Consider the following 27,109-nt stretch of genomic DNA (forward strand, 5'->3'; position numbering starts at 1 on the left):
ACAACAGCAGAAAAAAAACAATAGCCTGCTGTCGTCCACCGGCTGATGCGCCTTTGATCAGCCAAATGAAGGCTGCTGGCATTTCTCATGGAGGGGAGATTGCTTATCGATCTATATCAAAATATTCATGCTAATCCCGGGCGGCGGAGACTTATTTTCAAGACGGGCTTGGCAATCACAGCCGCTGCGCTGTCTGGACCAATTCGCCCGGCCGGGAAGTCTAATCAGCCCTGGGTCCTGCAGTCAAATGCACTTTGTCGTTTAAATTTGGACCCCTGACATTGATGGAGGAGTCCTAAGAAAGGTGTTGACAAACCAAATTGTTTGTTCCAGCACTATTTTGCCAGAGATCAAGTCCAGAGTAATGCACAGTGAATTTGTTCATTACCAGCAAGGCCAGCCACCCGCTTGTTATACTGTAGGTCGACTACTGTTTCTGGATTAAAGGGAGGGGGCAGTTTGGTCCCTCCAAAAAAAATATCACAATTGTTTGAAATGAACCCCCGAAAATAAAATGACTGAATAAATAATTTCATGCATACCATAAGTCTTTGAGTAGGTGTGTGTGTCTGTGCAGGCAAAGCTTCCTTGATCACAGATTAAGTTTCCTGACTTCCTGTGGTATAAAAAAAGCTCCTCCTTCCTCTGTCCAGTGACGCAGAGCCTTTCCTTCTAAAGCTGTCCCGATACGTTAATACTGTCATGCAATTATTGTGCAAAGAAATCTGCAAAGAAAAAGCATTGCCAGCGCCGGGAGATTATCCTGCTGGAGGGTTCGAAGGGCTAATGTGTTGCCATATGGCCCAGATTGGAAGGGGCGGGGTCAATCATACATCAAGTATTAGTGTCAGGTGGGGATTAATGCTGAATGTTCCGACACTGTACTTCACCTGCCCGGGTTGAATGCTGAGACACTCTTGGAGAGTACTGGCTTGAATTGTTTGAGTTTTGAATGTCTTTCAAAACAAATATTTGGATTGTCTGAGTAAGATACAGGAAATTGAATTTCTGGTATGATAAAATATAGTTAAGTCAAAGAACAAAATAAAAGTTAATTCATACATAGTCGGGTTCAGGTAGCTTTGGTGTTTTAAAATTTTGTGGTAGGATGAGTTATCAAATATGTATGTTTGCTTCCGATTTCGTTGACAAAATATGACTTTTAAAAGGACCCTTGAAATGGTTGCTTAAGACCAAAATAGTCCTCAGAAAATTTTTTCAAAATTTATTCAGAATATTTTGTGGCTCTACACATTTTTATCAAATTTTATGCAGATTAATCAAACTAGCTTTGGGGACGGGTTTTTTTGCGCAATACTCCAGGAGAAACTACCGAACCAATAGCACATTAAAAATCAAGAAATATTTTTTTCTGTACTCCATCCTGTACTTAAAAAACAATGTAACCGAAATGTAAGACAAAATCCCAAGCGCTACTAATGTCAACTTCAACTGTACATGCGGGAAATGAAAGCAAAAGCACAGCCCCGCATTTTGATCTTCATGAAGCTTTCTTACAAAATGGCTGTTTTTACAATGCTTTTGTTGCCGAAGCAGGGCGATTAGCAAGATTATTGTCGGAGGGCCGTACATCCTGAGCAGGGGTGTGTGATTTACCCGCACACTTAGCCCCCCGCCGCAAACACCACAATGGTAATCAAGATGTGTTTTTTCTCTGATATTCACTTTATATGGATTATTATTCATCCAATATAGCCAGCCTAAAAAATGATGCTGTAATTTGTCGGCGAGCGAGGCGGCGGTGTGCATAACCGTATATTATTTGATTATTGCCGCTGTTAAAAGCATCTTAGCGCCTCCAGTGTCGTTTCGCGAGGGATGTACATACAGTAATTTTCGGCCCAGGCGGTAATTGATACGGATGCCGGCCGTTTTGCTCAAAGTGGCCCCAGTGTGTGAGCCATCCCGGCTTTTTTTGTCACCTGGTACCGCCTTAAGCCAAGTTCTGGCCAGGTTGCTGACCTGAATGCCCGTTGGAGTAATTACCTTCATAATCCCTTTTTGGCTGATTCCGATTGATTGGTTTTTGCCCCCTTGACACGAATGCCGGTCCCGAAGGAGATGGGTCACCTTGGGAAGCATCATGTGGAGGTGCGCGACATGTCAGACGGCAGGAAGGGAAGCGCAGGTGTTGCCGCTGCTTGTCACCTTGTGAACAAACGGCAGTTGTTGGCACCGGTGTAGACACGGGAGGAGGCGGGGCCGATTCGAGCGGCGACGCATGGCAGATGGATGCACTTCTTCATATGTGTAAATAGTTGCAGCTAGCTATTAACATACCTCCATGCAGATGGCGGGGTGTAATAAAGTACAGGCGATAAAAAGGGGGCCGCTGATGCCGAGCTGATGTTTGTTCTTTTTTTTTTAACATACAGTACAATATGTTCCCCCGGCACAAGGGCACAATAACAGGCGGGGAGGGGGTGCTTAGGAGTGCTTGTTGTTCCTGAATAGTAAACAGTTTGCAGTAAAAGCTCTTTGGCATCACAATTTCAATTGTGTATTGTGATTATTTTATTTCTCCTTGCAGCTTTCTATAAAAAGCTATGTTGATGAGAACATGACACAATTCAAATCGGGTTTGAATGAGGATAAAAAGTGAAATGAAAGCGCAGAGAAGTAATGAATGAGTCCTCGCACCCAATTTTTCGTCAGTGATTGCTTAACGCCACGCTACGTCCACATTAAACAGCATAGGCAAAAAAAAAAAAAACTATCTTGGCAAGCGAGTGTCTCCAATCTGTCGAGGCTACATGTTTCCAATCCGGGCTCATTTGAACAAATTCCCTGGTAGGATTTCAATTCATTGCAAGTCTTGGAATCCCACCAAAATGGCTCCTTCGAACTTTGAGCAAAAAGATTGTTGCGGCAAAGACTTGCCATAATTGAAGTTATATCAAAATTCAAATCTAAAAATAATTTTAAAGATAAATTTAGGTCAACATTACTTCCTTCCCATTAAGCAGTTTTTGGGCAGCATCTTAGAAAGGCCCCAGAAACCACGACTAGGTGAGTTTTCAGCAAATAGCTGAGAATAAAATCCACACCTTCAAAAAAGAGTGAATTTAATATTGAATTGTGAAAAGACTGGGATTCACTCTATTTCATATTCCAATCACGTGTCTTTCGACCCACAGCTGGTTCCCCTCCGACGAGATGATCTCCCCCACTTTTACTGACTTCACAGCCTGAAGGAATAGGATGAACCCCCCTCTTAGACTCAGAGTGAGAATGGCGGGTGCTAAAAAGGGGGGAGTGCGTAGTGAGAACAAAATAAAGGGGACTTGCATCAATAGCGTCAGCAATCCAGATGCGCCTTCAACCCGAGTGTTTATTTGCATCGGCGGGGCCCAAGGACTTGTCGTCTGTCTGCTGCCGCTCGTGTCAGTCGGCTGTCAACAAAGGTGGCAAAAGTCGTCACACATCGTAGTTCCGTAAAGTACGGAAAATAAGTTTGTACAGTCAAAAGTACTGAACCAACTTTCGTAAAAAATATCTGTTCGTACATGTGTGTACATACCGTAACGTACGATTTGTACTTAATTACTCCCCACCACCGGGTGTCAAGAGGGGGTCTCAGGTGGGTGTACAAATAGGCCAGGTGAAAACAAGGCTAGCGGCAGACGAGCACTGGAGCCAGAGCTCGCTCAACCCAAATGAAGGGTGACAGCGGCGCGAGAGCCATTGATCCGCCGGTCAGAGGAGCCCTGCGGCGGCAAGCTAATGTGCTGAGAAAAGAAGCATCAGGGAGGGAGAGACGGTACACGTCGCATCAAGCGCACCTTGCCAGGACGTCGATACAGAGTTTGATGTTGATGCGCAGTCCATATATTAACACCCATTATGGACATTGCATGCTTAGGTACTTGTTCCTTCTTGCTGCTACAAAACAACCTCCAGGCGTGAATAGTTTTGTCCTGTAGGTGGCGATAAAGCCCTCTATCCTATGAGAACGAGATTTATTTCTGCTGAAGAAAATGTCATGTCGGCGGAAAACAGGCAGCGTGCTGGGATAGCGATTATCAAGTCTGCTTCAGTTCTGGTCTGCATGTAAATCTCGACTTCACACTTCCTGTGTGTAACTATGTATTTTTTTGCGTTTTAATTTTTTTTAAGGGGTCTAACAGTAAATTTCTCTTTAACAATGGCATTTTGGCATCAAAAATATGAGTTCAATATCTTCATAAAAATAAATCAAACAATTTTGATCCTTACCGACACTGTAAATTTGTTCTGTTCTGCTGGATCTCCCAATCTCCCAATCGCCAGTGCTGACGATACATTTCTGGTGAGCGTCTCGTACAAGATGCATAGATTCAGTGGAGGCCGGCGTGTCAGCACAAAACATGGTTATATAATTCTGATTAGCACGCATCAATATGGACAACGGCCTCCCTTTGGCCCATCTGGCTCTGCACTATTCATCTGCACGACAGGGGGAAAAAATTAAATGAATATAAAACAATGCCTTAAAATTGCTTTTAAGCTATTAAAATGTACCGCTTGGTCGTTTTGACTATTGAGTCGTGTCCTGTGCACGGGTGGCGGGGGCATGTGAGTAACCTGAGTCGGGACCGGCGCACCGCCGCACCACCCGCAACGTCGAGCTGATTGATTGGTGATGCGCTGCTGCAGGGTGAGGGGGGAGATGATTGATTGATTGAGGTTGCTTGGGTGACAAACAATGCAGCGCCTGACCCATCAAGGTGCAGCCTTGTCACTGACAATAATCCCTGATTGCCCCCCCCTCCTGCACGCCCCTTTCACCCCCAAGCCACCGCTCCCTTTACCTCCTTCGGGACTGCACGCGTACTTATGTCATTGTTCTGTGTATTCCACCTCATGTTTTCCTAAACGCAATGTTCCGTTCAGCTTTGCACGCATATTATTCATATTAGTCTGAAAATTAGTCGGCGGGATATCCCGTTTAGATTGCAAAGAGATTATCAAGTGGTGCTTCAAATACTTCCCAGATTGTGGGCGCACTCCACACGGCATCCGTTTAAGATCTTCCACGTTGATCTTAGGTGCTGTTTTACACGAGATCATCTGATTATATTTTGAGTTATAATTTCATTCAGAACCCACATAAGCCCTTCCTCCTAACTCATTCAAGATTGCTGGTGTTTCCTTAGTGTCTGCCCCGCAGCTCTTCCGCCGTTGCTATAGCGGGTCTGCCGTGCACATTTTTAGCAACATGTTTCCTATCTGGTGGGCATCGGCAGCTCGACTCAGACTGCAGCTTTATTTGTATGTTTGTTTGCATCCCGGCCCACCCCCCCATGGGACAGCTATCGGTAATCTATTTTCCCTTCCTTAGTGGGAGGAAACACAGGCGTGCCAGTGTGCGGCTTCATCGACCCGGCAAAGGGGTTAGTGCATCATCACGCTGGGTTGGATTTGGAGACATACTTGGATGCATGTCTGATTGCAATTAAAGGCCAGATAGCTTGAATTCTACAAGAAAGTTTGTTACCGAGTTCATAAAGACTACCGTGACATAATCCATGCGGAGGGGTATATCGAGAGATTAGCATTTTATCCTTTAGAGAAAACTTCATTGACAACAGGCAAGCTCCTCAATAATCCATTTCTGTACAGCAAATCAACAAGACTAATTGTTATTTTTCTTTTGGCTAAACATTGACCACTTGAATCCATGGTAGGAGAAGAGATAAGCGATAACAAAAGTTGAACCAAGTGTGCTGTGATTACATTATTGTTCTTACCCAGACCTTGATTCTTCAAGGACAATAACTGAGATTACTTTCATTTAAATTAACCCCGAAATATTAGATGATATTGATTTCCATGTTTGGTAGGTAGGAGAGAATATTCAGGTGCACTAAGAATGTTTTTGTTTCGTAAAGTAGTTGTGAGAAGTTTCGGGCTAACTTTCTAAAAGTCATCCGTGACTTGGGCCAAATGATCCTTATGGACCCACCGAGCTGGATCAGGTTGGAGTGCTATACGTACGCCAGGTCAGCGTTTGGCATTGTAGCACTCTAACGAAACACTAAGGTACAATTAAAGGTTTTAGCTTCAGGGCTACCCTACTTTGGCGCTAGCAGGAATGCTAGCGCTAAAACCATTAGAGAGGTATAGCCTCCTAGCTGGTCCAGCAGCAATGGAGGTCACTGAAATGACGATCCAAATCTTCTACTGATCTGGCAGCACACCATTGATTCAATCCCTCAACCCTTTTTGTAACCTTTTTGTGTTGTCAGTTCTCCATAGTAGAGATGTAATAAGGGCAATTCCAGTTGAGAAATATGTCTCCTCCACGCTGCCAAGTGCTGCAATTATACCGTGTGATCTCACAACGAGGCTTGAACCTCCTTAACCCGCCTGCCGCTCGCACTAGCGCCGCGCGTCACAATTAAGCGGCGAGCCGAACAGATTGCGCGGCGGCAGATCACAAGCGAAGCATATTGCCGTTAGATTAATACGAGGGCCCGCCTGACGAGTGTGAAATATGTTTAACACGCGCATAATTATGACATCTGTTATCCCGACACACACACACACCGCCTCACCACCCTCGGCTCTCTGTGGCTCAATATTAACTCTGAGGCCATAACAGGCTTAAGTACAGTACACTATCGTGTTGTGTTATGATAGCGTGTTGTGCTGAAATATGGCCGGGGGCTGATTAAATTAAAACCCGAAGGATAATCGCAAAGATAATTGAGTTGCAATCCTCGCGCAAAAGAATGAGAGAGAAGAAATAATCAGCGTGCGGCGGGTTTATTTCTCTGTGATGACCGAGGGACATAAATTCAGCGATCAGATTAAAGAGCGATTAATCAAAGCGCTAAGCCACAATTATAGTGCAGGCAGAATGACATGCTTGCTTTTTTGCTCACGGTCACTCGTGGGCCTTGATGTCAGTCACCGCTTATAGTAAAAATGTGACAGTGGGGCATTTGGGGGGCCTCGCGAAACATATGTTTGCCTGTTGCTGCATGGAAGGGGATTAAACGAGGCACCCCGCTGCATGGCCGAGCTTGTGGGCAAACCAGACATATCAACTCGCCACCTAATGCTGTGACCTCATAGTCCCTCTTGACTTGTCCTGACTATAGAAACTATAAACTATAGACCAGAGTCAGTTAGAAGTGTCTCTGCCCTCACACGTCCAGCGGCTCGTTTTAGAGATGTGAATAATTTAAAGTGGACGGTGTACCATTACCGCTTGATGACAAAAAAAAAAAAAAAAGGCAAATCACCAAGGGCAAAGGGCATGCGTAAGAATCATCCTTAATTAGCGGTCGTCATGGCGAAGGGTTACTGGCCGGGGGAGAAAACAATGAGAGGCCGACATCGTGCAACTAATGAATGTTGTCATTAGCTCGGTGTACAAGGTTAAAAGCGCACAATGTGCAAATATACACAGTCGTCTGCCATCAGACTCTTATTATGTTGTCATGGCAATGTGATATCATTCAAAATTAGGATGGAAGATAACCACATTTGTGCACAGTTATTAAAATATGCCTTTATATATGATTTACTTTTATTGTTATAATAATTAAAAATTAAATTAAGTTTATTTTTCAAATTAAAATATTTTTTATTTAGCTGTTTTCATTATTTATAGATAATACTTTTCAGTGTTTTATTGCTGACATTTATTTTACAATATGCATTATTTGCACCATTTTATCCTTTTATTCTAATATTTTTTTACTTTGATAAACTAGATGCTAAACTTATATTTCTGTATTTTCCATGACGCAAACAATCTTTTTCACTAATTATCATGCATGTATAATTTTTCATATTTTTATTTTATGACCAATGAGACTTGTGCGCATGTTTAATGACTAAAATGAGCTTTGTCGCAAGGTCATCGCCTCATCTCAATCCTCTGATGATAGCGGTTTAACAAACATGAGGAAAAAAAAGAGAGAGAGCGATGTTATCCATGAATGGACTGTGCGCCGCTGACCCTGGCATCATTATCTCAAGATTGGCTGTGAATTCCAACAACGGACACTTTAAGTTCCATTTCCTCTTCCTGCTTACCAGCTCTCACTGCACGTGGTTAACATTAAGCAACAAAGCTCGACATGGCCGTGACTATCTTGACTCATGTCCCCTTTAAGTGAAAATGCCATTGAAGTCCCAAATTAGTACTCAAAGCTAACATGAGCTGTGCGGGCTTTGAATTTATTTTAGCAGCAAAAAAAAAGAGGCATGAGTTACAAATTTTATTTCTTGGAAATTATGACAATCCGAATTCTCACAAAATATGCTGATGTCACATCTGCGACGATTTTCCCTGAAAATTTCGGTGCCAGGTCTGATAGGTCTGCCCCGTCAAAACCCTCCATCACCCCTCCTGGCTGCTGGGAAAGACGGCGATAGCAGCAAATCTGTGTTTGTTCAGCCACTCCACAAATATCCCCTCTCCAGATTGGTCAAGGAAACGACGCTCAGACAGCAGTTTTGCAAAAATGATTTCTCGGTCACGCTTGTCCTTGCGGGTTGGCCGGCTTTTTCTTGGTCTTATTTTGCTAAATGTGCCAATAAATTTCACACGTCCAGCTTTTGTTTTGCTTTCATTCGCCGTCTAATCTCGGTCTCAAGGCTGCTGACCATTCTGCCATGAGTGAACCTTCTGTTTTCACTACAACCCGTGACTGATGACTGGACAGCATCATTACCGGCGCTGTGTTCTCCAGTTACATATCTGTTGACACTGTGTCCAAACACAAAACATATTCATAAGTGGACTATACGACTATTGGAAGGTGTACGATACTACCTGGACATAGATTGAAACAATTTCCCCACGATTATATTATTTAGAATCAACTAATTGTATCAAATTGTTTTTTTCTGATTGTGTTTCTTTTAACTAATATGCTGATTGGTGTGTTCATGGCATGTGTGCACCACACTGCCCCCTAGAGGCCAGGGCCAACAACGTACGCAAAACTAAACGCATACAACTGTTTTAAAGCCAATGTAGTCGTGAGTATAAACAAAAAAAATTGCGATGTTAGCGGTCACGTATGATTTTGTACTTTAGAATTACGACTTTGTTCTCTTGTACTGCCGTGAAATTTTCGATTGACTACGATAGATAACTTTATTCAAAAACTTTTACCATAAAATTATGACAAGCGTCTTAACTTTTTACAAATTAATTCTGGTACATTATTTTTCACATTTGTTTTTATGACTTAGGTTTACTTTTCCTGAAAATAATTGCTGGTTTTGAACATGTACTAATCATGTTGGCGATCGTTTTATTATATGCGATTCAATGGCTCAATTGTGTGCCAATTTCTTTTTGCTTGTTGTTTGTATCACTTGAAGTCTTGACTTCAGGAATCTGACCTGCCGGTAACCCCGCCTCTTTCTTATTTTTACAACGCACTCATTGTTGGCCTCCTCCTTTTAAAAAGTCATACGCACGTCGCAGCCAGCTATTAACCTGACGTTTACGGTACTTTTATCCACTCCTGAGTGCTTTGATTCATAACAGTCATGTAAGTACTCATCTCCAGGCACCCCCCCCCCCCAGCTTCCACACCGACACTCCCTACTCCGGTGCGCCTGTTGCTGTAATATCATATTTTCAGCCTTTGTCTTGCAACAACAAGGAGACATATGCGAGGCCGGAGCTGTAAAAGGCTGCCTTGAAGCTGAATATGTTTGCACATGACTAATAGATGATGCATGCACTTACAGGCCAGACACAAAGCACTGGCAAGACAGAGCTTTTGTTCAAAAGACAAAAACAGGAAGGAGTCACCTCCGTTGACAGGTGGTGGTCCTCCAAAACTATGAATGCTTTCTTGTTTAATTTGGACCAGCCAGAAGACATTTAGTTTCTATATAACGAATTAAAAATGCTCATTGGTTAGGGATGAGCCTTATTTTTAGGTTCATAGAGGCAGCCAAGCAAATAAAATCTGACACTAAGTCCTCCTCAACAGTAGTTGGCGCTATACGACATCATTTTGACACACTGGGCGAAAAATCATCTGTTTTTTTTTTTTTATGTGTTAAATTTTATGTTGCAAGTCCTTGAGGCATTGGTGAGTAAAAAAGTATTGAACATGCAGAATTTGTGGAAATTTCTGGAAATTGCTTACCTTGTAGGACAAAATGATCATTGTGACGTTTGACCCGGTAATTAGTTGTCTAGATCCCAAGGGCAGCAAATTAAATGTCCATCGTGCATCCCTGCCTTGATAAATGATATTTTCTTAGCAATGCAGCTTTCACTATTTATTTTTTCTTTTCCCTCCCTGTTATTTCTCCGGAATAAGCCTCGCATTCCCGTATCACACCGCCATAAATGGACGCCACCTGTTTAAACGGGCAGTGCCACAACGGGGTCAAACGGGATCCCACCACAATTTGATTGGACCTCGCGTAAACTGGTCCGAGCACGCCGCCTGCCCTCTGTGGTCACTTTAAAAAACAAAAAAAACTGTTCAGGAAGCGGGGTTCAGGCTTTACGGCCCAGGACATTTCCTACTACAGGAGTTAAGCACTCAGGACAGGAAACCATTTGCTGTGGCTGTAAGATCTCTTTAATGACTGTCTAACTAGAAACAGGCCGGACTAATTCGGTGCCTGGAGCCAACGCGGACGGCTTTGCATCTCCGCGCCCTTGCCAAGTTTACTGCCGCTTTCACCGAGTGGCTTTTGGAAACGGCCGCTGTAATGTTCACAAGTAGGAGGACCTTTGGAGGAAAAGTGTGAGCACATACAGTTGTTTGACGGTTCCGATTTTAGTTGGTGTTGGTCCTGATAGACGGTAACATTTGCATCCATTGCATCTTGTTCAGATCAACATAGTGATAACTTTATTTTTGACTTATTGACTTGTTCATGAGATTTAATCTTTCACATAATGGTAAATTTTTTCACCTCTATAAATACATATTTCAAATGGTAAGTTTTTTATTACAAAAATACAATTTTATTTTGGGATCATTATGACTTGATTTTTGAGAAAAAATCCGACTTCTCGCAAAATTATAACTTTTCTTGAGAAATTATGACTTTCCTATATTTATGACGTATCTCATTCTTATAAAATTTTGACTATTTTCATAACACCATGTGTTAATTCTCTTACAATTCAGAATATTTTGGGGAAAATTACAACTCTATTCTATTAAAAATAATGACTTTATTCTCAAAATCATGACTATTTTTATAAAATTGCAATTTAATTCTTGTAAAATTATAACTCATCCTAAAATTATGACTTTACTAAATGACTACTATGAATAAGAATACATCTTTATATTGTCTTTTTTTTTTTTCTTCAAAACATACAGACGAAGGCAAAACATTTGATTTTAACTCAAACTTCAAACTCTGAGGCAGATATGCTAACCACGACATCAACATGCTCATGCCAATTATATTTAAAAATAATTTGGACCTAAATTATTTTCTTTGGACTGTGACAAAATGTGTCATCTTGTACCTTGCAGCACTGTGTACTGTATGTTTGGGTGCGTGTGAAAGAAAAAGACATCGAGGGAGGGGGTCAAAGAAAGTGTGTGTGTTTTTGTGTATAGGGGGTCAGGAGAGGGTGTAGTGGTGTTAGGTCATGGATTACAAGTGCCCATGTTGCACCCCAATGTGGGTGTCCACACACTGCCGCTGTGCACGCTGTGTCTGTGCTTCCCGCTGACTTGAGGAAATGAGCTGAGACCACCAGAGGTGCATATAGGGGGCGGGGAAGGGGGGGGGGGTTGTTCCAGTCAGTGCTTGACCCCTCCCCACAGTGCCACAGTGTCTGGACAAACTGACACACTTGGGTTTCCCTCCTCCTTCTCTTCCTCGTCATCCCGCTGTTGGATTTAAACATATGCAGTCAAAGCCAATTAAAGGCGAGTGAGAGCAGCGCTGCTAATAGTAACTTTGTTCAGCTGCTTCCTGCTGCGACCAGGCCTCCATGCAATGAGTCGCTTGATAACCCCCTCCGAAATATGACCTCGCTTGGTCACCGTGGGGTGTGCTTATCTTTTAACAAGGCTCTCACCTTCATGTGAAGAGTGTGCGAGGGGCGCGTGGACGGCCACTTGGTTATACTCAGTCTAGTATATATGAGTGAAAACTGAAAGTTAGCTACTATTTATATTGAGATGTAAACAGGAAAACACTCAGGATTATGATTGCTAACTTGAGCATCATAAATCCATGAAGTAATATTTTAACTCGCGTTGCTGCTTTAAGAGTTGGATGTTCAATATGGGCAGTGGTGATGGTGGAGAGAAGCTTTCATGGGAACACTGCTCAATAGGGAGCTGCTGGAGGCAGATGGCCCCCTTTTGTCAGCGTGTAAATAAAAATCCAATAAACATGGAAATTCTGTCCAATTGCAACACACTTTTTCAATGGGTTCTAACGGTCGTGTTTTAGTTATGATCGTAATAATGGAAAACGCTACAAATGCTGTTGGTGTAATGCCAAGTCTTTTATATTTACGTGATAAAAGCGACAAAATTCCAGTTGTGTTTTTCTGCTAAATGTTCTGTACTTCTGTTTCCAATTTTGTTAACATTGTCCAGACGCTTGACACTGCTCAACTTTACAAATTATTTCATTATGATCATATCGGTCCCATTTTGCCCAAAAATGCTTCAAGACACGATTAATCAACAATTGCGCAAATACTTTCGACTAATCGATTTATTGCGGCCATCCCAACTATAACAACCATTGTAACAGTCCCCACAAATTGATGTCTTGTGACTACTGGAGAGTCACTGGAGACCGGGATGAATGCAAAGTGCAACCCCCCCCACCTCCGCCCCCTCCCACTTAAAGGGGTGTCCGTGTTGAGGTATTACTCTCTTTAACCTTCTAGTTGTTGATGCTGAGGAGGCTGCGCTCGGGCAGTTTGCTCAGAGAATCGAATGTCCCCCCTCATTACACTGATAGCAAATCAGGGAGGACGGCCTGGTGGCTCTTTGATAGGTGGCTAATTGTCCTCTAGACACTGGGAAGCCATATCTCCGAGCATCCACAGGTTCCCCCCCACCCCAATCAAGCACCAAACAGCGCTCACAATTGGGCATCGGAGTGAGTGGAAGATCAGGAACGATGACAAGCAGGTCTTAAGAGACAATGGCGAACACGTACGGCGAGCTACAGATACATTTTAATGTCTTTACTTGCGCTTTTGCGACCAAAAAAAAAAACGTGTAATATGTGACAATCAGATCATTAACACGGGGTTACCATGATCCACCTGCCAAACTTGAAATCCCTAATTGCTCGTCAAAATATGATTGGCTATCCAATTGTACATTTTGGGGGTTATAGCGCCACCTGTTGCTTTGGAATGTGCATACAAAATGCATGCTCACGTGTTGAATTAACACTTGTACATTCATAACACAGATGTGGGGTGAAAATGGGGCGGGTTAAAGAGGGGGTAACCCGGTCAGGCCCTATTATACGCCACACTGAGGAAGCCTTTGTGCATGCTGGGGCCAAACCTTAAGTGCCTCTTTATTTTGGCTCCTATTACACACTCTAGATACCACTGTGTGTGTGTCTGTGTGTGTGTTTGTGTGTGGCGGACTTGAATGTAACGCAGGAGCCCCACTGAGAAAGCTAATGTCGCTAAGCAAACAGCCCAGTCTCGCCTGCCAGGTGGGCATGTTGAAACCCACCCTGTCATAATGGTTGCTGCTTCCCATGAATGCCCCATTTGACATTCCTGTCAATCTTGATTACAATTATGGATATGAGGATGTTTTTATCTGATTAACGTGACACACCAGCTGTTTGAGTGGAAGCCCTTAAATGTAAATAAGGGGCCACCCTTTTTAGTAAATATGGTATATATTTTGTTGACCATTGAAGACCACTATAAACACTTTGCATTGATCCAGCTGTCATCATTGTGTTGCCCAAATAGGAACATTCAAATGAGGCTAGAATACCTCCAGAAAAGGGGAGGAAGTACTTGTAGAACTTTGATAGTAGTACCGTTCATAAAAAAAAAAGAACATTTTCATAATGATATCACTTTGACTTGGATATCCTGCAAAATCATTTTCTTGATGATGGCATCAGAAAAGATACATACTCACTTGACCTTTCTTTATATCCATCCATCAGCAGAAAATGAAGCTGACAAAACTCCCGGATACGAATTTACGCTATTATTTGACTCACTTTGTCATGTTTGGAATAACACCGATATCAGACACTTTCCACAAGGGCAGCTTTTTGTTATCTTTTTTTTTGAAGGGGATTCACAAATCAGGAAGTATCAAGGACCTGCGTAACGCTTGAAATGATGGATGTGTTTTCATGATTTAATTGAATGTGGTCGCCCACCAAGTTAACCCCCCCAAGTGGGTTTTGACGCATGGGACTTGGACTGTGACCTCATCGTCGAGGCATATCCTGCTCTGCACTCATTGCTAACCTTGTCTGTTGTTATCTTGAATTGATAGTGTTGATTTGAATTCTGGTTTGCAATGTGCATCTTATAATATTGAGTCATGTATGAACTTTGTTTGCAAAATAAAATAAAGGCAGAAAATAAAATAGCATTAATAATAAAATAAAATATGCTTGGGATATGCCTCAATTCTTTTTTTTCCCCTAAAACAACTCAATAGATACTGAACTGGTGACGTATCCAATGACTTTTCAGGTCATCCATTATTCATCCGCTGACAAACAATGGTCCATTCAGAGCACAGATGAAGCAAATTAATACGTTTTTATAGACACTAAACACAATAATCGATTCGGCTTATGATTTTAATATTTGCTGCTTGTGTTTGCCGCTGCGATGGGTTTAAACACAGAGGTCGAATTTTGCGCAATGCATATAAACATGTGTTCTTGACAATAAATGGCGGTTAACTATTTTACAGATGACACGACCGCAACTTTGTGCATGAATTGGAACTATGGACCAACACTTCCTCATCAATACTCGGAGGATGCTTGCATCTTAAAGGATAACAGGTAGTCTTTTTTTTTAAACACACTCTTTTTATGTCATTAAAACTACGACTCTGACTCTATTTGGCCAGAGACGATTTGTCGTGTGACACTTGATGTGCATTTCTCTTGGCAGAGGACACAATTTCCTGTTTTTCAATTTGATTGTGTCCAGTAAAAGTTTTAATTGGACGGGTGCAACATTAGATTAATATGCAAATTCCGACAAGGACTCTCTAGTTTTTTATGACCGTTTCCGTGATGGTTTTACGACTTTAATTTTGACAATGAACACAGCTTTTGCAGATGAAATGTAGTTTTTCTCCCCTAACAGATGTGTCAGCTTGACTCTAAATCATCTTTACTTTGATTAAATTTCTTCTTCTTTAATTTATGTGGCATAATTCAACTCTACAGTTTTCCAGTAAAATTGGAACACTGCGTGTTCTTTGAAAATCAACCAAAAGAAACAGATGAGGTTGAAACTATTTTCAATTTAGCTAGCATCAAACTATAAAGTACTCGATACGCAAGTTTAGCAACACCTGTTGTATGTCATCGTTTAGTTTTTATACAGTCGCGGAATGCTAACATTAGCCGGTGCTAGCATTAACACCCCTGGCTTCATTCCACCAGGTTTTTGCCCCCACTCACACGTGCACACTGCTACGTTTGTATACATCAGCCCCCAAGATGCCTTTTATTCTTCTCCTGAAAAGAAGTGATTTCTATAATTCAGAGTTCAACCCCTTTCTTCCCCCCCTCTTCTTTCTTTGACTGGCTTTGCCTCTTATACGCTCGTGTCTGCAGCTGTATTTTTAATCATGTGGCAGATCCATAGAGAGAGAGAGAGAGATGGGCATTTTCTTTCAGGGCGTTACATTCTTCCTCCTTCTCCTCCTCCTCCTGCCTGCGCTCATGGATCACTGGTTAGCTTAGAAATACAGCCGCCACAAATGCGGCAGCTGACATGTGGCGCTTAATGGCAATAATGGCCATTTTTTTTAAGGCCAATCAATCACATTTAGTGGACATCTCCATTTTTTTGCCCATGAAAAGGTATAAATAATAATAACACTAATAAAAAAAAGAGAGGGAGAGACATGAAGAAAAGCCGCCTCGGCAAATATTTTAACAGCTTATTAAGATTTGGAGCGAGTCACAAAAGAAGCATCTGTGGCGTACAAAGCCCGCACACTTCACAGATGGTTTTTTAAAAAATAAAATGGACACACTCTGTATTCAGACTACATTTATTGCTTGTATTTCTACATTAGAACTGCCTTTAACTTTTTTCGGCGCATCCAAAAGTATCGTAATAGTGAAGCCAACTCCTTTTTTTTTATTTTTAATGCTGTGGACTAAACTTAGATGAAATAAGAAATCAATATTTCAGTGTTCATTTCCAGGTCTCAGTTTCAGACTTTGGCTTTTTATAATACTAGTTAGAGGTGCAATCGACACAAAAGCCAAAGAGGACAGATTTTTTTTTTTTTGGGGGGGGACAGCCTATTAAATCTGCAATGAATACCTAAGTGTGTTTATCTTTGCAAGCTTCAGATATGTTGACATCTCTGCGCCGCTGCTTTTTATGAGTCTGCACGACTTGCGTAGAGTTTCTTAGACGCGCCAAAAAGGAAGGAAGGGAGGGGCGAGGCTTTTTGAGGATGAGTCACACCACAACGTCCCTAATTTACTGCCTTTTTCTCACTACAAATGAAAACGTGGAAAGCATCCCATCGGACGCACGTTCTTTGTGTCCTTCAACGTAATGAAGGTAAAACTGTAATGGGAGCGAGCGAAGAACACGGCTTTTCACAAGATAATATGGAAAACTTTAAAGCTTTCATCCCTTTCCTAATCCTCGCCTGCTTCTCTTTTATCTACTCGACTTTTTATTGCCTCGCCAGCCTCTGGGAACTTTGTCCTAATAAAAAAGCTAAATTTTCCAGAGAATGTATGTAGTATGAAAGATGGGCTTTCTTCAGTTTTCATGTCAACAAATGAGAAGCTCTGTCATAAGCAAACTTTCATAGCTAAATAGATCTCAATCTACAACTACAATTCAGAATAAATGGCATGTCCACTATACTGTCATTCAAAATAAATAGTACAAGAAACTTGGTAGAACATCTGTCTCCTTTAATCATTCAACGAAGAAGCTACATGTTTCTCGCCCCGAATGACAAACAAGTTATACATCCATAAATTCAACCATGATTCACATCTAAATCGCCGTGCGGATGTTTACAGTCGTGAGCGGGCACGTCAGGACCGAGTCATAATTATGTGTTTTGATGACTCCGGCGCTGAGGAGTCATCACAGGAGGTATGAGGGATGGTCAAAATATTAGGAATGGCACCTACTCACTCTGCTGTGTGAACTACAACCACAATAATAAAAAAATCAAATAATAATAATCGAATTACAATCTTTGATTATTAAAACTGAACATTCTATTTTATATAGTCTAACTTGACTTGACGCAAAGGAACGTGATTCTCTGCAGGTGCTTTTGTTTTTTAATGATCCATCGATTGACAGCGGGGCCTGTGGGACATCATCTTGTCACCTTTATCTCCTGTAAGAGCGAGGTGACGCCGTCCAGCGACCCCGCCGGAGACAGTGAGGTGACAGCTTGGTGTGTGTGTGTGTGGTGGGGGGGGGGGTTCAAAGCTCTAAAGTCATCAGTCATCTCAGCACAGCAGCTCCAGCCATTAATCCACTAGTACGTGGGAGGCAAACACAAGCCACACAACACAAGGGGCGGCTTTTTTATCTCCCGGTGGGACCGGCTCGTACAGTATCAGCGGCTTGTTTTTCGTCCATTGTTAGCGCTCCCGATGGCACAGGATGCCCGTGTGTCTGCTTGGCCGTATTTCCACAAAGCATGTTGATAGCGTGTGCCAGGCTACATGAGAACATGGTTTTTGGAAAACATGACCTCACTTTGCAAAAGATTCCCAAGCTGTTGTTCCTCCGATGGACCCAAAGGGTCATCGAATGACCTTAAGACGCCCGCTAGCAGCCTTGGGGCAAATCTGCAACATAAAAGTATTCTGATTAACATTTTATCTGTGGAATATGTATTACCGTATTTTCCGAACTATAAGCCGCTACTTTTTTGGACAAGCTTTGAACCGCACGATTTATAGTCCAGTCCGGCTTATCTGTGGATTTTTCATCATTTGTATGTCATTGTATGATTTGTGCATATTCTCATATATTGAAATTAAAACACCTGTGGTTTATAATTTTAGCTGCCGCAGTTTATAGTCCAGAAATTACAGTAAATCAAAAATTCCAGCTGACAATATTTAGAATGCTGTCTTTGGACTAACTTTCGTTTAAATATTATCATAAGGCTATAGATTTGTATGTTGAGCATGTTCCTCCATGTGACAATAATAACTAAACAAACAAGCCAGCATTGTTTGTGTCACTTTTATGTGCAGGCCTCTTCCAAAAGTGTCATCCCCCTTTGCTGTCTTTATCTCCTCCCCAGCATCCCTCTTCTTCCTCCAACCATCATTGTGTTCCTATTCTTAGTCCTGATGTTGCCGCCGCCACCACGTGTGGAAGGCCACCGCCCTCCTCCTACTTTTATAGCCCTGTTTGTTTTATTTATCTGCCAGGCGTCCCCCTCTGGTATTGTCCCGGGTTATCAGCACTCTCCTGCAGATCGTGTTACCGCCCGGCGCGAGGCTCTGACCCATCTCAGGGTTCACCTTTTTTTCCTCCACCCCCCAAATCAGATTCTTATCATTACCACCATGATAAATAGGCGAGGGCTTAGGAGGGGAGATTACGCCGCTCGCCCCCCCCCACTCAGGTCCCCTCCTTATTTTTTTCCCACTGTTCAAAGCACTCAACTCAAAAAAAAAAAGATTTGGTGACTTTAGGAAAAGGGGCTACTGCAGTTCCCATGTGAACGTTGGTTTATCTCCTGTGGACGTCCTTTAAAAGCCTCCTTCCTCGCTCTGTCTCGCTCCTCCAAGAATTAGTCAGCACGTCACAACTGAGCTCCCCCATCGATTTTTCACACGCTCCTTATCTGCCGCAATAGTTTCGGAACATTTTTTTTTTTCTTAATGTGCCGCTTCGGAGGGAAAGCGCACACCTGTCATTCCCACCTCAATGAACCCACCCACGGTCGCTTGTCACCTTTCACCGACTTAGTTCTTCTTCTGATGTTAACTTTACGCTCATCAAAGGCCTCAATTTGAAGTTCCTGCAGCCTGAGTTACATCAGAGGAAGTGGCGTTCATGGGAAACTTTCCGTACAAAGGCAAAGTGGACTCATTTAAGTCACATTGAAGAACACTTGTCGTAAAATACACGTGGAACCCCGAAGGTCAAATATAAGTAGTCCAGGGACACAGTTGGGATTGCAAAACATTTTTCCCCCACATAGAAAATAATGAGGTCAGCACGGTGAGTGAGTGCTTAGCACCTTTGCCCCACAAACTGAATTATGAGGTTCTAAGCTCTAAATGTACACTTATTTGCTATGGCTTCCTCACAGATTTCATAAAATTATAAATTAGTCGATATTGTCACAACTACTTCTGTTTTCTATTCTTTGGTTATCATAATACTTTTGTCCTTCTGTGGTGGCAAGAACCCCAAAAGATAAAAAAATAAAGTTTTTTGGGGGGGAAGGGTCAAACAGAGGTTTGGTTCTTTGGTTCAACCTGCGACCATCCCGCTCTGTCGCCTTTTGATTGATAGTCACTAACAGCCAATCCTGCTCTCCGCCTTTGGAAAAATATGGAATTCATTAGTTAGCTTCCCATTTGGGTTCAAAGGTTAAACTGCAACAAGGATCAAATAGGGGCGCAAGGGGAGATTGTTTGCTTTTAGACTTTGGTTTGGTGCGGAACCTCAGCAGCTGGCTCCTCTCATTTATATGATGCGGACACTTTTAATTGGTCGGGTTAGATAGAGGAACGCTAATATTAGTGGCGGGTGCCGATGTCTCCGGCAGGTTCGCAGTCTTTGAGTAAACACGTCGACAGAAACGTACATTTAAGCGACGTCGTCAAATGTGAAGATGCGCAGCTGTTGGGGCCGTCGTACTGGTGGTCTATCCTGACGTTGTGGCACGGCAGATGGTCCTCTTTTTCCACATGACCCATTTCATAGGATTCCAATTGAAATTGTATTGTTTCTTTATTTGGATATTTTTTATTATCTAGTTTCAATTAGCAACATGAAATTCTCTAAGTCGATCACAAGTAGCCCCACATAAAAGTTCTCAAGAAGCCATGACTAATAAGACAGAAGAGGTCTACCATACTGATTTTCAGGTGGCCATTTTGGAATCATTTGGACTGTTTCCAGACATTTTGCCGACAAATCAACAATGCTTAATTGATGAATGCTTATCACTAAAAATATCCACCAACACGCGTTAAGCTCCAATTGGCGATCTGCTGACCTGGAGACCTTTCTGGCTCCGTCCCATTTAGACCAATTATGAGCCAAAATGAAGAATTTGATCCCCAATTCAAAATGGCTTTCCATGTAGCTTCTCCATCTTGTTTGGCCAGCCGGTTAACAAGAGCAGGCTGGTGCATTAATGATGATGGATTCCACACCCAAGGCCTTTGGAGAACAATCACTCCTACAATGCCATGCCAGGGCCTGACCTCTTGACCCCTCTCAGGCCACACAGAAAAGGAAATCCATAAGCGGGTTTAAGTGCAGAAGTGACCAGTAGAGAAAGCCAGAGAAGGTTGGTTGTTGGACTCGCAGCTGCATAATAATCCCTTTCTAAGGCTCTCACATTTAAATCAGGGTATGATGGTCAGTTAAAGCGAATGAGTGAATTTTGTCTTGAAGCTCATTTCTGAACTTGTCTGAGTAAAAAAAATTGCATTACACCTGAGTCATTGATGAATTTCCACAGTGCTGTAAGTGCTCAATGACTAATTTTCCATCTTTCCCACAAAGTGAAACAAGTACACTCATTGTGCCTTTGTCTACTTTTATTAGAATACATATGTTTGGTCGATTATATTCTAATAGTTGTCAACAACCAAGCATTTCTAGTTGACTTGGGAAATAAGGCAAATTTTAGAAATGTTAAAAAATAACATTTGTCTCGTTTCCCATGGCATACAGTAATTATTATGGGACCAATTAAAGATGCAAACACTAATCAGGCTTTTAGACTCGAGTTTTTTTTTTGAGTGTTCGAAATGATCATCCAACCCAAGTAGAGGTTTGCAGGGTACCATCCCTGGAATTCAGTCCAAATTTTCCAATTCATTCAAATTTGGCAGACTTCTTCAATATCGTGCATGATAGACAGATTTGTGTTAATTGAGGACGCAATTGTTAAATTACCAGGGGGCGCCACTGAGTCAGTTTTGGACCTCTAAAAAATCTAATTTTATAGAGCGAGTCTATCGCTGGCAAAAAAAAAAAGGTGAGTCATGGGTTATGAGTTGAGTCATGTTAAATCTGCTGACATTTCCAGGAGAGACGTGAACTTTCACACAGATAGATGTCGGGACGTTTTAAGTTGATGATGTGAAAATGTTCACTTGGCCACTGTAATGACACACTATCTCCAGCTTTGTGTGTGTTTTGAGATATTGATTACACTCCTGTCCTTATCTCACTGAGGTGGTGGGGGTGGATTGTCGGGGCGGAGGGGGAGGGGGGTCATGTGAAATTGTAAATGGGACCTTTCATAAAAGTCCATGGGTACAAACATTGTGCATTCAAGGCCAAATTGTTTTCCATGAACAACTGATAGAACCATCCGTTCATTGCTGAGCAAACTTGACTCATTATTTGCATTTAGTTTAAAAAAAAAAACCTAGGCTGGTCGGCTCCTCTGCAATTAGGCTGCAAGACTTGTTTATCCCGAGTGGCGTAATATAGTTTAACCTTGCTGGCAGATTGTTTCATAGTTGCCCAAGGCCCCGCAGGGACAAATAAGGTTGACCGCTGGGAATTTACTCTCTGAATGAGAGGGAGAGGTGGGCTGTGAGGGGGGTCACTTCCTGAAGTGATGTCATACCAGAGAAAGAATAATAACAACCCTGTGTGTGTGATTAATGAGTCATCTGGTCCTGTTGATGAAAAGACATGAAATCAACCAATAATGTCAAACTTTAATGAAAAAAAAAAAAAAAAAAGTACAAGCCTGGCTGAATTGAGCAGACCTAACATTCAAGGTGCCACTGTATGACTGTATTCCAGTTTGCCAGTTCATTTCTGGGAAAATTGCGTATCATCGTTCATAATAGCATGACTCACGAAAATATGATTCCATTCACCCCATGTTGCTCATTTATGATGTGTGTGACTCAGACAGCAGCAGTTTGGGGGGGGGGAGCCTCACTCTGCGAGTGTTTTGTTGCCAAGCGTCAATCTATACCGTCTTGTTCCCATCAATGTCACGCGGCAGGACCGTTCGGCATTCTCGTAGGGAGGAGAACGGCTGCGGGATTAAAGCGGACAGGTGTTCTCGCTCCTTGGAGAAATAAAAACAAGGAAGCCGTCGATGGTGGGCCATGTCGGCAGGAACATCCATTAAATAGATCATGGGCTCCAGGCCAGGAAATAGCCGATCCATCAGTCCGATTGGGGAATCATTGGTGGATCTTGAGCTAATGTTTAGCTCGCTGTGGGAGCATGTTAGCTTGTCACTGGGGGAACGTGAGTAGTTTAAAGTGTGAAGGCCGAACAAACTGCCAGACGCTCAGACTGCATTCCTTTGTGAAAAAGTTGTGTTTTAAGTTACTGAATATTCTGGTGCGAATATTCTGAAGCCACGAATCGGTTTTGTGCCTTGTAATAGCGGCCATTATCCCCTAAGTAGTTCCACGACAGTCACTCGTCTGGGTTTCTAAACGACAATCTCCCGTTTAGTCGAGTGAATAAGCTGTCATCTTAGAATTAGTGTGCCGCCGTACGGTTCTTGACAAAGGCCTCCCGTAGGAAATAGATTGAATCTTCTGTGTATAATAACATCATATTACAGCGTGCGGGCCCCGTCGGCAAAGCGCTGTCATCGTGGGAACGCTAATTGGATTTGCCGGCTGAGCGCTTGGCGACCGCAGCTCGTTCATGCCGGGGATAATGACGACCCTCCGTGGCCTGTCGAGAAGCGTCCCGGAAGGCCGTGAATATCATACGACTGGTGAATTTGTCACCCTGCTATCATGCCGCGAAAGCCGCCTGTGATATATATCGCCTCGCTTCGAAGAACACGGCTTAACCTCTCAGTCGGTAATCTTGTGGCGGTTTATCTCTGCCGTGCTACGAGTGGCGTATCATGCAGCTATATTTGACATAATTTAGATGGGTAAATGGTTCACAAAATAAGATGGAAAAGAAATCAAGTCTAAGTAATAAATCAATTTAATTTTTTAAAATGTTACAATTATTTTCAATTTTCAATTTTGCGGACCACCCGCAAAACCGCCATGGACCTCTAGAGGGCCGCGGACCACCGGTGGACCACCAGTTGACCAACCGCTGCAACAGACGAAACTGAAGAGTGATTTACGCCACTTGTTGCTTGTCGGACTTCCCTCTGACCGAAAAAATAAAATCTATCTGATGGTAGTTCAAAGAACTTCAGTTAAAATCCATTTCTGGGAATCGCATTCAGCTAAATTCCTTCTTCTCAAGGCAAACCGGGCGTATTAATTCACCCCACCCCACCCCGTGCCACTCGGGCATGTTTTAGTGCAAACGTAATTACGGGCCGTGCTCCTTAAAAAGAACTCCTCTGCGCGCCCTTCAATACCTGATGATGTCAAGGCCCTTTGTGAGGTGGCCGAAGCTGCCACTCATGACCTTTTTCTTTCAAGACGCCGCCCCCTCCTTCTCATCCTCCTCCTCCTTTGACCGACTCTTTCTTCCACTTTTTTTTTTCCAACCCTTTGCTACTTCATAACTCTCCATCCGGCAGTCCATTGGCTTGCTCGCCTGCCTTGATGGCAAACATCTTTTTTTTTTTCTTTTTAACGTTTGAAAATGAACATATTTCAGCACAGTTGGAGGGTTTGATGATGTTTTACTACCCCGTCGGGGAGCAATCTAATCTGGCAAACAAGTATCGTGACGGACAGCTTGTCTGGAGCTTTTTATATTTATTTTATTTTATGACATGCTAGCCACACAGATACACCGCCATCCAACAATTACCGCCGTATTTTATTTTGCTTTTATTTTATTTTTTTTAAGTAAGCTTCCTCCTTCTTCCAGAATCTGTGTGTTCTTCACACTTTTGGCGCACAGCTCTGACAAAACACACAGCTGCTAGAATTATTGCAGGTATTCCAAATTGAGAGATGGATACCGTTTGGGCGTTTTACAGTACATGGAAACACTTTTACGGCGAGTGTTGAAATGCATTTGGTATTTAGCCCAAGTCTACGACTCACACGCTTGTCCTCATATACAGTAGAGTCGTATCCAACTCAGTGAGGGTCTAAAACAGCAACTGCTCTTATCTTGGACATTTAATTATTTCTTGATGGAATTTTATTTTTTAATTTCCTTCAACTACAGAAAGCCAAGGACTTGGAGTTATTTGGATTTTGGAAGAGTGTGATATATTGTAAAATTGTACATGTATATCATAAAGTTTATTGTACTTGTATGTATTTTGAGGGTCCCAACACAACCCACTAAAACGCTCTTAGTATCGCCCCCACTGGAATGTTAAAAAAATATTAGCCCCTTATGGGATTTTTTTTTCATTTAAAAGCTAAACAAGTTTATAAATCACTTGCCCAAACACCAAAACAGTCATTTTACATATTGTATTAAAGTCGCCATTAAGCAAGAACAGGGGGGGAACCCCCCTTCATCATTATTATTTAATTATTTTCTATATAGTTGTTGTGTTGTGCGGTTGCTACGCAGCCCCTCGCATAGCAACGGAGGACAATACATGAATGGATACGTCAATAGTGGAGTTTTTAGTCGTATCTGTACAATTGTGTGTTTCCTATACGAGGAGAATAAGAAGCGCAGTGGGGTGAGGAGGGGGGGTATTCATTTGTCCTTTGGCCTGATTTTCTACCTCCTTTCTTCATCTGTGCAATCCCCAGTGATTATAGCGCACTTAAATGCCTAATTGGCTTTACTCCTTATTAGCCATACAATTATACAGGCAGCGGGATTGTCAGCCATCTGTAAGAGGAGGGGACGAGCGCTCGCATCCATTCCATAATTCAATTTAACAGCGCGCATATTCTTATTCTTCCTTTTGTGACACGCTTATCCGGCCTCGCAGGGCTTTGCTTTTCACCGACTCACCTTTTGTCCCACTTTTGTTTTAAACAAAAAAAAATCAGCGATAACACATACACTCATAATTCACTTGTTTGACTGTGGGAAGGTGGACTCGAACACGGGAAGTCATTGACCTCCATTTTAGGTTTTAAATAAAATAATGATATATACATTTTCTCCCAGGTGTGATGAAGGAAAGCAGGAAAGTTTTGTTTTTTTCTAGAATGCCGTCCAAATAAAGGCGATGAGGAAGCCAACCGTCCGCCCGGGGTCTTGTCCCCCCCCCCCCACCAACTGCACACTCCCCTCATAAGTCAGCACTGATGCTATCTAATGACAAGGCAAGACTCTCCGCTTCCTGATGCCATTATCAAACGCCACCTCGTCCGTCACGCGGCGGCGTGACAGGGAATGTGAGTGCGATGACAGGAAAAGAGCGCCCACCGATGATGATTATGATGATGAGAGGCCGCAGAGGAGGAAGGAGTAGGAAGAGGCCAGGGGAGTGTTTGGTGTTCAGGGGGAGGCTCACCTTTATACCCCCCCTCTGACCTGTGAGCCAATACAAGAACAACTGTTGACAGCTTCAGTTTCAGGGTTACCTTATTTTATGACCCCCATCAGACACCATGCTACTGCTTTCTGTAATAAATACACTTTTACACTCGTCATTTAAAATATTTGGTATATTTATAAAATATATACAAAATAATGAGTATATTTCATTTGTGTTACCATTTTTATTCCCCTTGAGTCTTGACTGAGCGATTTCATATATAATATATTTTTGTCTTTCTTTCAAAAGCCTCCTTGAAACTTTTGCTGAGTAACGTACTTACACGTGAACTTTTTTTCTTAACTGTTCTATGCCAGAAATCCTTTCTATTTACATTCAGACCACAGTCCACAGGTCTTTGCTCTACCAAGTACCTTTTAAGTGCATCTTTAAAAGGCGGTTCTTCTTTTGGATCTCATGAGATTATGCAGGTGCAGCATTCGCCGACCGTATTAAAACAAAAAACTATTATCCAGTAATGCTAATCTGCAGCATAAAGCCATAGTTTATATGATGAGAGTCATGATGTAACAATTTGCATTGTAGGTGCTGGGGACCATATGGTGGGGTGCACTCACTTTTCAAACGTTTTCCAGAATGCTGAATGACTCGAGTTTCTTTTCTGTTTTTTTCTTTAACGCTGGCGCGGATTAACATGTTTGGAAATTCTAACTCTCTCCGGCTGACATCTGAAGAAAAGCTTTTGACATTTTTTCACATGATCAGGGCCCTGCTTGGAGAGAGAGAGGGGGGAAAAGGAAAACAGTGGCTTTTGAAAGGCAGTGAAGCCCAGTGAAATTGTTTGTTGACCAGACAAGCGGCGTCCAATTGCGGCTGTCAAGCTTCTGTGTGGCAAGCGTAATTCCTTTGGGGGAACAGATTAATAGTTCATTTCATGCGGTTTGTTCGCTTCGTGCCGTTTGCATTCACAGCCGGAGAGGAGATGGGGAAAGTGAACGTGAATGGTGCCACTCTTATGAACGCTCGCCTTTATTATGACACAAACAAATCCGGCGGACGTCTTGAACAGATTTTTGACAGATGTTCATGTGAATGAGCAAAGTGTTGTGTGACAAGTCAGAATCTTGGTTTGTTTTATTCGTATGCACATTTTGAAACGGGACATTTGTTGTTTTGCGGGAACCCAGACTATATCGTGCAGACCCCCTTAGGTCTACATACCACAATTTGAAAACCACTTTTTTAATTAAGAGATGTCGCAAAGTTACATTCGCCCTTATTTATTGCCATCTTTACCAAACACTACGACTGCACTGTAAGGAACTTTTTTAACCGCTTAATCCAAGGCATTG

The 27,109-nt window shown here is 42.4% G+C and overlaps 1 protein-coding gene across 6 annotated transcripts in view; it reads left to right on the plus strand.

The window, feature by feature from the left end:
- sall1a (spalt-like transcription factor 1a) overlaps positions 1-27,109 on the plus strand; it is a 124,388-nt gene that overhangs the window by 47,306 nt on the left and 49,973 nt on the right. For 3 of the 6 annotated variants that reach the window (XM_088371053.1, XM_088371056.1, XM_088371060.1), the window contains exons 2-3: positions 14,904-14,997; positions 17,484-17,604. The gene's annotated coding sequence lies outside the window, so the exon portion shown is untranslated. The remainder of the gene's footprint in view (positions 1-14,903; positions 14,998-17,483; positions 17,605-27,109) is intronic. The other 3 variants (XM_088371052.1, XM_088371055.1, XM_088371059.1) reach the window with 1 other exon arrangement.

This window comes from Syngnathus floridae, chromosome 3 (assembly GCF_059516105.1).
Source record: "Syngnathus floridae isolate MCC-2025c chromosome 3, RoL_Sflo_1.0, whole genome shotgun sequence".
NCBI classification, from domain to species: domain Eukaryota; kingdom Metazoa; phylum Chordata; class Actinopteri; order Syngnathiformes; family Syngnathidae; genus Syngnathus; species Syngnathus floridae.